Raw genomic sequence first — 12,080 nt, forward strand, 5'->3', positions numbered from 1 at the left:
TAGTCTCCGCCTACTCTCCCTGCGCGGAAGCCTTCTGCGCAAGGAGGGTGTGGGCAGCGGAGGACCCTTACTCTCCCCGCTGGTCCCTGGCAAGGAGTCATGGGACCGCTTCGCCGATTCCCCCATCTGCCCCCCTTCTCCACTGGTGCTACGCTGATTCCCTTCCCCAGAAGATGGGCTGCCTCTCTCCATCCCGGGACGCTCTCTGGAATCCCTCTGGAGCCCGCTGATGGCAGTTCCCTGACATGAAGTATTTTTAAAAGATATGAAATGGTGGTTTGGGAGACAAATATGTCAATTAATTGGAGAGACACCTACTAGACTGTAATGCTAAAGTAGTGTCTAAAATGTGTAAGATGTTATTGGTATAGGAGACAAAAGACGAACAAGTGAAATCTTCAATGATACACTGGGCAATAGATATTGGTCATAACAAAGAAATGGAGGCATGGGACCGATTTTGGAATATAGATATAAAATTTACAGCATTTTATGGTTTAAGAGAAAATTATATGAAAATATTATACAGCTGGTACTTAACACCTAGTGGATTGGCAAAAATGTATAATTAAAAATTGAATAAGTGTTGGAAATGTAAGGAGAAAGAAGGTACCTTTTTCCATACGTGGTAGTCATGCAATAATGTTAAAGCTTACTGGGAAATGGTGTATAATGAATTGAAAAATATGTTTAAGATAACATTTGTAAAAAAAATGCAGAAGCTTTCCTTTCAGGGATTATGGGATCAGAGTTACCTAAACAATATAGAAATTTATTTATGTATGAAACAACAGCTGCAAGAACAACATCTGCCCAAAAATGGAAAGAAGTACCGTATTTTTCGTTCTATAGGACGCACATTTTCCCCTCCAAAAATTAAGGGGAAATGTGTGTGCGTCCTATAGAGCGAATGCAGGCTGCGCCGCTAAGCCCAGAACAGGAAGACGGAGCACTGCGGAGCCCTCCGTCTCGCTGCTCTAGCTTGGGGATGGCTCCGCGCACAGCCTCTCCAGGGCAGCGGGGTGCTTTCACCCCGCTGTCCTGCAGAAGCTAGCAAGGCTGTTCCCAAGCCAGAACAGCAAGACCTCCGTCTCGCTGCTCTAGCTTGGGGACAGCTGCGCGCACAGCCGCTCCAGGGCAGCGGGGTGCCTTCACCCCGCTGTCCTACAGAAGCTAACAAGGCTGTTCCCAAGCCAGAACAGCGAGCCTTTACCAAAAGTGTTATGGACTTTGGATGAAAAGGAGAAACGTGCTAAGAGGAAGGCATATTTGGCAAACCCTCACCATGATCAACTCTCACCTGGAAACCTATGTCCCCACTGTGGAAGGACATGTGGATCCAGAATTGGCCTCCACAGTCACTTACGGACTCATTGTTAAGACTGTGTTCATGGAAGACAATCTTACTATCGACTGTCTGGCTCCGAAGCGCCCTCTCCGATTGCATGGAGCCCGAACAGCCCCATGGTTTTCTTCGGAGCTGAGGGCGATGAAACAATCGCTGAGACGGCTAGAGCGTCGGTGGCAAAAAACTCACTCCGAATCTGACCAGACACAGGTTAGAGCTCAACGTCAAGCCTACCAAGTGGCGATAGCGACGGCGAAGAAGACTTTCTTCACCGCCTCTATTGCATCTGCAGAAAATAGTAGCAGGAGACTCTTTCAGGTGGTTCGCAATTTTACGGAACCACCTTTACCACCGGGGCCTTGTAAAGACCCCAAGATCTCCAACGATTTTGCAAAGTTTTTTGCAGATAAAATCACTCATAATCGGAAGGAGCTAGACACCACCGTGGGAGCAGGGCTGGGGCGGGAGAGTGGTAGAGCTCTGTCTGGTCAAGTTGCATGGAATCAATTTCAATCCGTTACCCCCGAGGATGTGGACAGGCTGCTTGGACGTGTGAAACCAACCACCTGTCTCCTTGATCCTTGCCCATCCTAGCTAATAAAAGCAAGCCGGGAAGGGCTGGGCGATGGGCTCTGCGGGGTGGTGAATGCTTCCCTCTGTGAGGGAACATTCCCAGATCTGCTGCAAGAGGCGGTCATTAAACCGCTTCTTAAAAAACCATCTTTTGACCCGGCTAGTATGGCCAACTATCGCCCAGTCTCAAACCTTCCATTCTTGGGCAAGGTGATTGAGTGCGTGGTTGCTGAACAACTCCAGGCACGCCTGGAGGATGCGGACCATTTGGATCCCTTCCAATCGGGATTCAGGCCTCATCATGGGACTGAAACTGCCTTGGTTGCGCTGGTTGATGATCTCCGGCGAGCTAGGGACAAAGGTGAGAGTTATTTCCTAGTTCTGCTGGATCTCTCAGCGGCCTTTGATACAATCGACCATAACATCCTTCTGGACCGTCTAGAGGGGCTGGGAGCTGGGGGCACTGTTATGCAGTGGCTTTGCTCCTTCCTCCTGGGCCGGGTTCAGAAAGTGGTGGTGGGGGATGAGTGTTCAGACCCCTGGGCCCTCACTTGTGGGTGCCTCAGGGTTCCGTCCTCTCCCCCATGCTTTTTAACATCTATATGAAGCCGCTGGGAGAGATCATCAGGGGGTTTGGACTGGGTGTCCATCAATATGCAGATGATACCCAGCTCTACCTCTCTTTCAAATCAGAACCAGTGAAGGCGGTGAAGGTCCTGTGTGAGTGCCTGGAGGCAGTTGGATGATGGATGGTGGCTAATGGATTGAGGTTGAATCCTGACAAGACAGAAGTACTGTTTTGGGGGGACAGGGGGCGGGCTGGTATGGAGGACTCCCTGGTCCTGAATAGGGTAACTGTGCCCCTGAAGGACCAGGTGCGCAGCCTGGGAGTCATTTTGGACTCACAGCTGTCCATGGAGGCGCAGGTCAATTCTGTATCCAGGGCAGCTGTCTACCAACTCCACCTGGTACGCAGGCTGAGACCCTACCTGCCCGCGGACTGTCTCGCCAGAGTGGTGCATGCTCTGGTTATCTCCCTCTTGGACTACTGCAATGTGCTCTACGTGGGGCTACCTTTGAAGGTGACTCGGAAACGACAACTAATCCAGAATGCGGCAGCTAGACTGGTGACTGGGGGCGGCCGCCGAGACCACATAACACCGGTCTTGAAAGACCTACATTGGCTCCCAGTACGTTTCCGAGCACAATTCAAAGTGCTGGTGTTGACCTTTAAAGCCCTAAACGGCCTCGGCCCAGTATACCTGAAGGAGCGTCTCCACCCCCATCGTTCTGCCCGGACGCTGAGGTCCAGCGCCGAGGGCTTTCTGGCGGTTCCCTCATTGCGAGAAGCAAAGCTACAGGGTACCAGGCAAAGGGCCTTCTCGGTAGTGGCGACTGCCCTGTGGAATGCCCTCCCATCAGATGTCAAAGCGATAAATAACTACCTGACATTCAGAAGACATCTTAAGGCAGCCCTGTTCAGGGAAGTTTTTAATCTGTGATATTTTAGTGTATTTTTGGTTTCTATGGAAGCCGCCCAGAGTGGCTGGGGAAACCCAGCCAGATGGGCGGGGTACAAATAATAAATTATTATTATTATTATTATTACTCGGCTACGAGTGATTGCCAAAGATGAAGGATATGCAAAAAGCAGCAGAAATGTAAACAGGGAGACTAAAAGGCTATGAAATGCAAAAGGCCAGAAGGCCTATGACATTTATGTGCAAAGCTCAAATGCAGTGCTATAGTGGGCAAGAAATCCATGGTTCCTATTAAGATCTAAAAATATCAGGTTTGATGACAAATTCTAATCTACCAATCCATAGGGGAGCCTTTGATTTGATTTGATTTTTTATGGAATGACTTTTTAGGAAAGTAGAAGGATATTCTCCAGGTGGTTTCTGAATGTTGCCAATTTTGATGTCAGATTTGTGTCTTTCTATTCTTTAGAGCAGGGACTGAGTTGTCTGCCCTATGCAGAAAATAAAAAAGGTAGGATAGGTGATTAGAGGATGAGCAAGTGAAGCAAGCCTGAAATTATGTGGTCAATATTATTAGCATTGCTTTCTTTCAGGGTGTACTCAAGAGTAAATAGTACTGGCACCTCTATTTTGTTGTTAAAAAGTATGGCACTTACTCTAACAACTTCGTGGTGAGTACCGGCACCTATTTTTCTAAAAAAAAAAAAAAAGCAATGACAGCCTGAAATTGTATTGCCTGGGTAGATACAGTGACAAACATAACATATAGCAGACTTTTGGGGGGTAGAAATTTGTAGGTCAGACGGACCAGTCTCTATACCAGGGGTCAGCAAACTTTTTCAGCAGAGGGCCGGTCCACTGTCCCTCAGACCTTGTGGGGGGCCGGACTATATTTTGAAAAAATATATATGAACAAATTCCTATGCCTCATGAATAATCCAGAGATACATTTTAAATAAAAGCACACATTCTACTCATGTAAAAACACGCTGATTCCTGGACCGTCCATGGGCCGGATTTAGAAGGCGATTGGGCCGGATCCAGCCCCCAAACCTTAGTTTGCCTACCCATGCTCTATACCATGGGAGGAGAATCTTTTCCAGGCTGAGAGTCACATTCCCTCATGGACAACCTTCTGGGGGCCACATACCAGTGGTGGATAGGGTCAGAGGAAAAGAGGGAGGAGAAATGGGTGTCCCTTTTACCTATGTACAGAAGGCCACATTCCAGTCATGCAAAAGTCAGTGCTTTTAATCCCCCTGCTCCAATCCCTCCATTCTCCAGGCAAGCAAGAGGCATTATCACAATTGAAGAACACATTTCAGCCAGACAAAAGTATTTGATGGGGGCAGGGAGCAGGATCAGTGAAGAGGGCAAGGTCTGGGCCAAGGCAGATCTAGGGAGTGTGACTGGTTCGGTCACACTGGATGTGAGACATCAGGGGCCCCGTAGGGGACACCGTAACTATGATGCAGAATAGAAGGTGAGAAGGGGGAAGTGATGGATTTTGGTACAGCGCACCACTGAAATTTGAGGCCCCTAGGTTCACCCCTGGTCTAGGAGGCCACATATGTTCCCTGGACACAAGTTTCCCTGCCTCTACTCTACACAAAAGAATAAATGGACAAAATCTGATATCAGAAAGGCAACAGACTTCAGCAACAACAAAACTCATTTAAAAAAGGCACCTTTTGCTGAACTACAATTCATTAACAAACCTGTCCCTGTTCATTTACTGCTGCTGCAAATGGTCACTGTCCTTATCTTTTATGTATCTGTGCTTTGCACAGAAGTGTCACACATCTGCATTTCCCAACTTCTTCGCTCTGCTGTTTACAGCTGTTGTTTTCTCTGTAGCCATGCATCCATGCCAGCGAAGGAGAACAATTTATGCTTCTCCATGATCCTAATGAAGTGGGCTCTGGTTCAAAAGTGCTTCTGCTGCATTAACTCTTGTTAGTTTTTAAGGTGCCACAAGACACTTTGTTGTTTTTCCTTGTGGTATGCGGATACGATAGTAGCTTCTGCTGCTCAACTGGTTGCCAAGACCAACCTTCAAGCCAATACCCTGCAATTCTACCCTATATAGATGGTGAATGATGACAGGGCAACACTGGAAATAGCAAGGAGAACAATCCCCAAGCAGAACCTTCCTCATTGCCCCAACCATTTTCTCCCCAACCTGCTATGAAGGGTTTGGTGTGGAGAGTGAGAACGGAGCCTTCAACCTCACAGAAACTCCTCACAAAATAATTTTTACAATATGGACATGGAACAGCAGAGAAGAAAAGACTTTCCTCCTCTTCCATTAGAGCTTATTGTTCATCTGCTAGCTAGAAAGCCAAGCAACCAACAGCAATCAGTAACTAAGTGGGACAATTTCCTCCCCCAAATGGATCTCCCAGTATATGTCACTGGTGCATGGTGCCGAGTCTTGTATGGATATGGAGACTGAAGTGGGAAGGGTTTGCTCCACATGGTGTGTGCAGCATGGCATCAGGCAATAAATACTACCTGCAAAATTTCACTATGATACTGTGCATACTTTCAGTGAATTTGCTCCCTGATGCACAAGACAAGTAATTCAGAGCCTGTGTTAACAAAGGCCACTAACCTCCTAACAACAACAAACAAATGAAAACAATCCCATGCTACAACTTACTAGTATTTCTACGTCACATCTAGCTTCTACATCAAAATTAACATGCTCAGCTTTGTTGCAAGCAAAATATTGTTACGGGCCACCTGAATCTCTGCTGAGCAGTGTGCAAGATTCTAAGGGTCTTGGCACTTAACAAGAGTTTGTCTTTCTTTCAGAAAATTAGGCACACCAGAGGCTACAGTATCTTTATGATATATGGTTTATTTATACATATATACAACCTGAAGCTTTCAATGGAGGAGCTCACAGCAGCAGCACCCCAAAACATGCCAGCTTATTCCATAGTAGCAGCGCCAGTATCCTCTACCTTGCAGGGCACATCCCAGCTCAACTGCTCCTCTTTGCTTCCTGGTTACATCACTTCCAATCCCCCTTCCCTAAACTAAGCCCCATTATCTACAGAGGGAGGGAGGACTTCATTCATTTGCATTCTAACACCTTTTCCCTTTGATCCTCACAGGCTGTCATCTCACAAAGAAGTGTGCCTGACTTCATAAGCACTTGTGGATTTGGCAGGATTACAATGACCAATACACAACCCAGGAAGTGTGCCTACTTAACTAGCTTTTACATGCACTAATAACAGAGGCTTATCAGTGGGTCTAATACCTCTTAGTATGGTACTATCTCTTAGTACCTCTAATATACACTTGGGTCGGGCTATTTCTTGGTTCTAACATGCCAGTTCTAATTAAATCCCAACATTTATTAAACCCAAGCATTTAGCACAAACATATCTATAACAAGATTTTAACACCAGAGACTGCCAAAAATGACTGCCAAAAAAGGAAGACCACTACTTAAGGCAATCTTCATGAGAAAAGGGGGCTTTCTTCAGTTTCTGCACACTTTCCCCAAAAGTGCGTTTACTTATAAGCAAGCATCCCAAATTGGTGACTAAGGCAGATTAGACAGTTTCCCTAAGAAACTATTTGAAAGAATGTCACTGCAATGCAATGCAAGCACAGTAAATGTCCTGGGGGGGGTGTGTCTGGATGCCCATGCACCTTCCTAGTCATTGGTTGAGCTCCTGTGGTATCACAGAATATTCAGCAACATTCCAAGTGCTAAGGCAGAGCTTTCCAAACTTTTCATGTTGGTGATACACTTTTTAGACATGCATCATTTCATGACACAGTAATTCAGTTTTACATCTTTTGGAGACACAGTAATTCAGTTTTACTAGCAAACCAGGGATTAAACTAACCGCTTTCCAGCCCTGGAAGGAGCAGGGTGAGTGTTTGCGCGACACACCTACACACTGCTGGTGTGTCACGACACACAGTCTGGAAAGCTCTGTGCTAAGGGGTAAACCTATCAGCACAAAGGGCTAGAGAACAAAAGTAGTAGTGTGTTGGTGGGAAGAGGTGAAGAAAGCAAGGGAGCAGCACTTTCTCAGTAGTGATCAACTGTTAAGCTGAATGTGTCAATGAATAGTAAGTGATCTCTGTGCAAATGGGGAAGATGCATTTTATTGATTTTCACTTTATTACTTTCTATGCCACTTTTCATTATGAATACTTCCAGGGTCTACAATAATTGTTAATTGGCAATGGACAAGTAAAACACATGCCTGCAAATGTTCACTTTTTAAAGTACTTTATTGAATTAATAGTATAACATTAAAACAAAATGCATCACACTTGACCCCATGGTACACCTATGCTCACACCATTAAGAGTCTGCATCAAAAACTTTGGGCACACACTAGAGTGCGTAAGAAACTAAAACAAGAGAGCAGCTCAGCAAACAGCTGCTTGTTAAGTTAAAATTAAACTCTGCACAAATATTGACCTTTGGAGGGGAAACAAACTGGTTGCAATATATTTACTAGCTTTATAAATGGGGATGACCATATCTGCCTTATGTGCTTCGTCACTTGGTAGGGCAAAGGCTGAAGTGCCACCAGCACATGGTGAGAGTGTGAGGGACTGTGAGGTGCAGGAGGACAGCAGCAGCCTACTCGGTTGCAGGTCAGTGCATCCTTCCTTTGGGCAATGAGAAGGTGCAACACTTTGGATAAACATGAAGCAGAACCTCCAACTTTTGTTACAAGCTGTAGAAGGGCTGAGCCAGCAAGAAAAATTACTGTGTATTCTGTGGAAGGCTCAGTGACATTACAGCCCTAGGGTTGTTTCATCATATTCCTCACCCCACATGTCAGATGTGGGGAACCTTTTTTAAACTCAAGGACCACATGGGGACTGCATATCAGAAGTGGGAATGGCAAAAGTGGGTGTGGCCACACACACCACTCTTCATCCTCCATGCAGGCCTGAGGAGTGCATAGGTGTGGACAGAGAGGCCAGGGAAGGGGTACATTTGGCTCCTGGGCACAAGGTTCCCCACCCCTGCCACACCTAAAGATCAGGAAAAGATTTTCCTATAGATCAGTGGTTCCCAATTAGGGGTCCAGGGACCCCTGGGGGTCCACAGAATGCACCAAAGGGGGCTGTGACATCATTCCTTTCCTCCCCCCCCAACCAATCAGAAGTCGTGCCTTGGTTGTCAAACATTTCGGAACCCGAATGGTCTTCTGGAATGGATTACAGTACATTCGACAACCGAGGTTTGACTGTATTGGCCAAAACCGGTTTTGAATTCACAGTGTGATAACAATTTTGACCCAGCAATACACAGCACTATATTGCTCCTCATGCAAGGGAAAGCAGGGCAGCTGATTTCAAGGCACCACTGATACCGCATGATGATCTCAGCTGATAACGCTGTTGATCTGAGCTGCCTACCCTTACGCTGAGGGAGACCAGGGCAGCCAATAACACTGCAGCCTCCCCTCAGGCTGAGGGAAAACAGGGCAGCCAATTGCAAAGTGCTGCCTTTTCCTCACACTGACAGAGCTGACTGCCCTCACTTCAAGGTACCATGGCACTACCTTCTGTTGGCACTGATGCAGACCACCTTTTCTTAGGTAGCAGGAAAGCAGCCTCTGCCACAGTGGATGTGCATCTTCGCTGGTGTGCCAAACCATGGGGTGGAGGTTACTCTGCTTCCTCTCCTCCCCCCGCCCATCCAATCTCCATAACTGCTCCTTCCCTCCTCCCCATGCCTGATCTTCAATTTCAGACATCATGATATATTTGAATATCACCATGTTTAGCTGCTGAAATATCATGATGTTGAAAACCAGATATCGTTCAGCTCTCATCTGTTTTTAAGTATACGTAAAATCCTTTGCTTTTTAGGGGCTACCCCACATTTTGTTCAAAAAAATGCTTTGCAGAGGTAATCACCATAGAGTTAAAAAAAATTTCAAAAGCAGGGGGTCCATGGTTTGGCTTTGAAAAATAGGGGATCCTAATTGGGAACCACTGCCATAGATGACAAAATTATCTCAACACCTTATGAGTAGCTCTCTGCAAATGTACCATTTTGCCCCAAGAGTGGTACTAGCCTGATCACAGAGCTCTATTGTAGTTTATCAATATATCATAACTGCATACTGAACAAATGAGCCTCGTTTTGTAAGTTGCTGTGGAGAAAAAGTTTTTGAGCTAAGTATGACAGGATATATAAAAATGCATTTTTTAAAAATGTAAATTGCCTTCTGCATATCTGCCCAGTCACAGCAGAACTTCAGAAACAAAGGACTCTCTGGGTTGAATAAAGTTTAATAAGCAAACCACGCTCAGCTTTTGAATAACATTGAACATGTACGAAAATCACTACCACCCGTTTTTATATTGCATCCTTCCAGCTCTAATTTGAACTTTAGTCACTGACATAGAGAGACAGTTCTAGGGTTACTGCCCCCCTAACTGACTGAAGAAAGTGAGGCTTTCACAGTTTCTTCTTCTGATTCCTGCCCCCTAGTGCAGAGGCATCTCATGGGCATCAGAATTAGCTGGTTCCAACCTCCCCAAAGCACCTGGGGTCTGAGGTTTGATTCACACAATCACTTTGGACACATTTTCATTTTGCGCTAATTCTCTTGGGGGAGGGAGGGGTCAGGCTATTATTTGTTTATTACATTTATAGGTGTAGTGGTGGTGATGTGGCTAGAGCCTCAGATTTGAACTGAGGAGGCCTGGGCTCAAATTCCTACCCTTCCACGAAGTTCATGAAGTGACCTTGGGCAAATTTCTATCTCAGTTTGATCCACCTCACAGGTTTGTTGCAAGGAGGAGGGGAAATAACCACATTTGTTGCCTTATGTAAGGCAAGACGTAAATTCAGTCTATCAGTCAATCAATAACGCAGCTTTTTCCCAAGGAATCCACAGAGATGTACACAGTTCTCCACCAAGACACATACATTTTATTTTCATAAAGACCCTGTGAAGTAGGTTAGCCTGAGAAAGAGAAAGAATATGACTGACCCATGGTCACCCAGTAAGCTTTAAACATGAAACTCCCCAATCATAGTCAGACACTCTGACCACTATGCTGCATGTTGTTGTTTAGTCGTTTAGTTGTGTCCGACTCTTCGTGACCCCATGGACCAGAGCATGCCAGGCACTCCTGTCTTCCACTGCCTCCCGCAGTTTGGTCAAACTCATGTTGATAGCTTCGAGAACACTGTCTAACCATCTCGTCTTCTGTCTTCCCCTTCTCCTTATGCCCTTAATCTTTCCCATCCTCAGGGTCTTTTCCAGGGAGTCTTCTCTTCTCATGAGGTGGCCAAAGTACTGGAGCCTCAGCTTCCAGATCTGTCCTTCCAGTGAGCACTCAGGGCTGATTTCCTTAAGAAGCAATAGGTAAAGGTAAAGGGACCCCTGACCATTAGGTCCAGTCGTTGCCGACTCTGGGGTTGCGGCGCTGATCTCGCTTTATAGGCCGAGGGAGCCAGCGTACAGCTTCTGGGTCATGTGGCCAGCATGACGAAGCTGCTTCTGGCGAACCAGAGCAGCGCACGGAAACGCTGTTTACCTTCCTGCTAGAGCCGTACCTATTTATCTACTTGCAGTTTGACGTGCTTTCGAACTGCTAGGTTGGCAGGAGCAGGGACCGAGCAACGGGAGCTCACCCCGTCACGGGGATTCGAACCGCCGACCTTCTGATTGGCAAGTCCTAGTCTCTGTGGTTTAACCCACAGCGCCACCCATGTCCCATAGTAAGAAGGAATAGGCTATGCTAAAATCACACTCAACGAAGTGCTCTTTTAAAAAAAAAAAAAAAAAAAAGTCATCACAGCTTTCAGAAGAAGCGCCACACATGTGAGCTGGTCCAAATTTCATCTTTCTTGGCAGACAAGACTGAGTTCTGACAGAAAATGAACATCTCAGAGTGGTATTGGGGGGCTATGGAGGCAGGAGGAGGATGCTGGGGGTAAAAGATTCACAAAGGGCAAGCAGGACTGTGTATTGCAGGGGGCTGCACAGCCAGGAAGAAGGAGGATAAAAAGCTCACATAGCTTTGGGACAGGAGGGAGTTATGCTATTTTCCGGATGAGAAGATTGGAGAAGAGGGCTGCATTTCACATATTGATTCTAAAGACCCAGCCAAAATGTAGGGCTACAGATCTCTAGTTCTACTTAACTCCCTAACTGACAGCTTTCTTCTTTAGGTATTTGCTTTATGCCTGGCTATTTTATTTCTAATTGTAGCTACCCACTTCCCCTCTGAACCAGAATGGGATTTTGACCAAAGCAACCATCTTTTGCAATTGTGGCTTTCTGGTTGTCTAGTAAACCCTCCCAATTATTGTTCACATTTCCCTAGTGAAAATCTGCCTTTCCAGAGCATTTGGCTGGTGATGTTTCCAAACCCATCTCCAGGAAATCTGCCCTTTCAAAGCCCCAAATAGTTACTAGCTGGCTTGAAACCAGCATCAGGTAATGACTGGAAGCTACATGCTACAACCAAGTCACTGTTACTTGCTAAGACAAGGCAAGAAATGGAGCTAACATAAATGGGTTGTCAGCCTTCATATGTACAGCTTGCTGTTATCCATGTATCAGAGGATGCTTTGCACCACCTATATGTTGATCCCCATGAAAACATAAATTGATAGGACTTGGCAAGGATATTTCTTGAAAAGAAATGTGAAGAATTCCATA

The 12,080-nt window shown here is 46.0% G+C and overlaps 1 protein-coding gene and 1 long non-coding RNA gene across 3 annotated transcripts in view; one reads left to right on the plus strand and one right to left on the minus strand.

Annotated features, from left to right (window-relative positions):
* LOC310852710 overlaps nt 1-6,821 on the plus strand; it is a 99,757-nt gene extending 92,936 nt beyond the window's left edge. The window contains exon 3 of the long non-coding RNA XR_014568349.1: nt 6,525-6,821. This is a non-coding gene — a long non-coding RNA (uncharacterized lncRNA). The remainder of the gene's footprint in view (nt 1-6,524) is intronic.
* The window catches only part of NHEJ1 (non-homologous end joining factor 1), a 119,377-nt gene that overhangs the window by 50,267 nt on the left and 57,030 nt on the right, over nt 1-12,080 (minus strand). The gene's annotated exons all lie outside the window — the stretch shown is intronic.

The sequence above is a fragment of the Podarcis gaigeae genome (assembly GCF_964106915.1).
Source record: "Podarcis gaigeae genome assembly, chromosome: 1".
NCBI classification, from domain to species: domain Eukaryota; kingdom Metazoa; phylum Chordata; class Lepidosauria; order Squamata; family Lacertidae; genus Podarcis; species Podarcis gaigeae.